This window comes from Grammomys surdaster, unplaced genomic scaffold, assembly GCF_004785775.1.
Source record: "Grammomys surdaster isolate TR1022 unplaced genomic scaffold, NIH_TR_1.0 125692, whole genome shotgun sequence".
Lineage (NCBI taxonomy): Eukaryota > Metazoa > Chordata > Mammalia > Rodentia > Muridae > Grammomys > Grammomys surdaster.
This window is the reverse complement of record NW_021620528.1, coordinates 2,725,099-2,729,168: the sequence shown is the minus strand read 5'-3', so window position 1 is coordinate 2,729,168 and position 4,070 is coordinate 2,725,099.

Genomic DNA, 4,070 nt, shown 5'->3' with positions numbered 1-4,070 from the left:
CCATTGATCTTCCTGCCTGTCTCTGTACCAATACCAGGTAGTTTTTATCACTATTGCTCTGTAGTACAGCTTGAAGTCAGGGATGGTGATTCCTCCAGAAGTTCTTTTATTGTTGAGAATAGTTTTCGCTATCCTGGGTTTTTTGTTATTCCATATGAATTTGAGAATTTCCTTTTCTAACTCTGTGAAGAATTGAGTTGGGATTTTAATGGGGATTGCATTGAATCTGTAGATTGCTTTTGGCAAGATGGCCATTTTTATTATATTAATCCTGCCAATCCATGAGCATGGGAGATCTTTCCATCTTCTGAGATCTTCTTCAATTTCTTTCTTCAGAGGCTTGAAGTTCTTGTCATACAGGTCTTTCACTTGCTTGGTTAGATTCACACCAAGGTATTTTATATTATTTGCAACTATTGTGAAGGGTGTCATTTCCCTAATTTCTTTTTCAGTCTGTTTATCTTTCATGTAGAGGAAGGCTACTGATTTGTTTGAGTTGATTTTATAACCAGCCACTTTGCTGAAGTTGTTTATCAGGTTTAGGAGTTCTCTGGTGGAAGTTTGGGGGTCACTTAAGTATACTATCATATCATCTGCAAATAGCGATATTTTGACTTCTTCCTTTCCTATTTGTATCCCTTTGACTTCTTTTTGCTGTCTAATTGCTCTGGCTAAGACTTCCAGTACTATATTGAATAGGTAGGGGGAGAGTGGGCAACCTTGTCTAGTCCCTGATCTTAGTGGGATTGCTTCAAGTTTCTCTCCATTTAGCTTGATGTTGGCTACTGGTTTGCTGTAAATTGCTTTTACTATGTTTAGGTAGGGGCCTTGAATTCCTGATCTTTCCAAGACTTTTATCATGAAGGGATGTTGAATTTTGTCAAATGCTTTCTCAGCATCTAGTGAGATGATCATGTGGTTTTTTTCTTTAAGTTTGTTTATATAGTGGATTACATTGATGGATTTCCGAATATTGAACCATCCCTGCATTCCTGGGATAAAACCTACTTGATCATGATGGATGATTGTTTTGATGTGTTCTTGGATTCGGTTTGCTAGAATTTTATTGAGTATTTTTGCATCGATGTTCATAAGGGAGATTGGTCTGAAGTTCTCTTTCTTTGTCGGGTCCTTGTGGGGTTTGGGTATGAGTGTAATTGTAGCTTCATAGAATAGTTTGAAGAGAATTGGTATTAGGTCTTCCTTGAAGGTCTGATAGAATTCAGCACTAAAACCATCTGGTCCTGGGCTTTTTTTAGTGGGGAGGCTTTTGATGACTGCTGCTATTTCCTGAGGGGTTATGGGACTATTTAGATGGTTTATCTGCTCCTGGTTTAACTTTGGTACCTGGTATCTGTCTAGGAAATTGTCCATTTCATCCAGGTTTTCCAGTTTTGTTGAGTATAGGCCTTTGTAGTAGGATCTGATGATTTTTTTAATTTCTTCAGTTTCTGTTGTTATGTCTCCCTTTTCAGTTCTGATTTTATTAATTTGGATACTGTCTCTGTGCCCTCTGGTTAATCTGGCTAACGGTTTATCTATCTTATTGATTTTCTCAAAGAACCAACTCCTGGTTTTATTGATATTTTGTATTGTTCTTTCTGTTTCTATTTGGTTGATTTCAGCCCTGAGTTTGATTATTTCCTGCCTTCTACTCCTCCTGGGTGTATTTGCTTCTTTTTGTTCTAGAGCTTTTAGTTGTGCAGTCAACTTGTTAGTGTGTGCTCTTTCCAGTTTCTTTTTGTAGGCACTTAGAGCTATGAGCTTTCCTCTTAGCACTGCCTTCATGGAGTCCCACAAGTTTTGGTATGATGTGTCCTCATTTTCATTGAATTCTAAAAAGTCTTTTATTTCTTTCTTTATTTCTTCCTTGACCAAGTCATCATTGAGTAGAGAGTTGTTCAGTTTCCATGTGCACGTGGGTTTTCCATTGGTTTTGTCATTATTAAAGACCAGTCTTAGTCCGTGGTGATCTGATAAGATGCAAGGGATTATTTCAATCTTTTTGTATCTGTAGAGGCTTGTTTTGTGACCAATTATATGGTCTATTTTGGAGAAGGTACCATGAGGTGCTGAGAAAAAGGTATATTCTTTTGTTTTAGGATGAAATGTTCTATAGATGTCTGTTAAGTCCATTTGGTTCATAACTTCTGTTAATTTCAAAGTGTCTCTGTTTAGTTTCTGTTTCCATGATCTGTCCATTGCTGACAGTGGGGTGTTGAAATCCCCCACTATTATTGTGTGAGGTGTAATGTGTGTTTTGAGCTTTAGTAAAGTTTCTTTTATGTATGTAGGTGCCCTTGCATTTGGAGCATAGATGTTCAGAATTGAGAGTTCACCTTGGTAGATTTTTCCTTTGATGAGTATGAAGTGTCCTTCCTTATCTTTTTTGATTAATTTTGGATGAAAGTCGATTTTATTTGATATTAGAATGGCTACTCCAGCTTGTTTCTTGGGACCATTGGCTTGAAAAATTGTTTTCCACCCTTTTATTCTGAGGTAGTGTCTGTCTTTGTCACTGAGGTGCGTTTCTTGTATGCAGCAAAATTCTGGGTCTTGTTTGTGTATCCAGTCTGATAGTCTGCGTAATTTTATTGGGGAATTGAGACCATTGATGTTAAGAGATATTAAGGAAAAATGGTTGTTGCTTCCTGTTATTTTTTTTATTAGAGGTAAAGTTATGTTTGTATCTTCTTTTGGGGTTGTTGGAAGATTACTTACTTGCTTTTTCTAGGTTGTAGTTTCCCTCCTTGTGTTGGCATTTTCCATCCATTATCCTTTGAAGTGCTGGGTTTGTGGGAAGATATTGTGCAAATTTGGTTTTGTCATGGAATATCTTGGTTTCACCATCTATATTGATTGAGAGTTTTGCTGGGTATAGTAATCTGGGCTGGCAATTGTGTTCTCTTAGGGTCTGTATGATGTCAGTCCAGGCTCTTCTGGCTTTTATAGTCTCTGGTGAGAAGTCTGGTGTAATTCTTATAGGTCTGCCTTTATATGTTACTTGACCTTTTTCCCTTACTGCTTTTAGTATTGTTTCTTTGTTTTGTGCATCTGATGTTTTGATTATTATGTGACGGGAGGTATTTCTTTTCTGGTCTAGTCTATTTGGTGTTCTGTAGGCTTCTTGTATGTTTATGGGCATCTTGTTCTTTAGGTTAGGGAAGTTTTCCTCAATAATTTTGTTGAAGATATTTACTGGCCCTTTAAGTTGAGACTCTTCATTCTCATCTATACCTATTATCCTTAGGTTTGGTCTTCTCATTGTGTCCTGGATTTCCTGGATGTTTTGAGTTAGGAGTTTTTTTGCATTTTGCATTTTCTTTGACAACTGTGTCAATATTTTCCACCGTATCTTCTGCATTTGAGATTCTCTCTTCTATCTCTTGTATTCGGTTGGTGATGCTTGCGTCTGTGACTCCTGATCTCTTTCTTAGGTTTTCTATCTCCATGGTTGTCTCCCTTTGAACTTTCTTTATTGTTTCTATTTCTAGTTTCAGATCCTGAATGTTTTTGTTTAATTCCTTCTTTGTGTTTTCTTCCATTTCTTTAAGGGATTTCTGTGATTCCTCTTTAAGGGCTTCTATCTGTTTACTTGTACTCTCCTGTATTTCTTTAAGGGAGTTACTTAATTCCTTCTTATAATCCTCTATCATCATCATGAGAAGTGATTTTAATTCTGAATCCTGCTTTTCAGTTGTGATGGGGTGTTCAGGGCTTGCTATATTGGGAGAACTGGGCACTGATGATGTCAAGAAACTTTGGTTTCCGTTGCTTATGTTCTTGCGCTTGCCTTTCGCCATCTGGTTAACTCTAGTGGTACCTGCCCTCACTGTGTAAAACTGGAGTCTGTATTTCCAGTTATCTTGCTTATTGCAGAGCTCCTCAGAGTCCAGAGGTCTCTGTGGTCTTATGCTCCTAATCTCCTGGGTGGAAGAACTCCTGGGACTCAGGCCACCTCTTGGATCTGGAAATCCTTCTGCTCTGAGTGCAGTGGGTCCTCGATGACTCAGGATTCAGTTTCAGCTGCTCTGAGTGCAGTGGCTCCTGGATGACTCAGGATTCAGTTT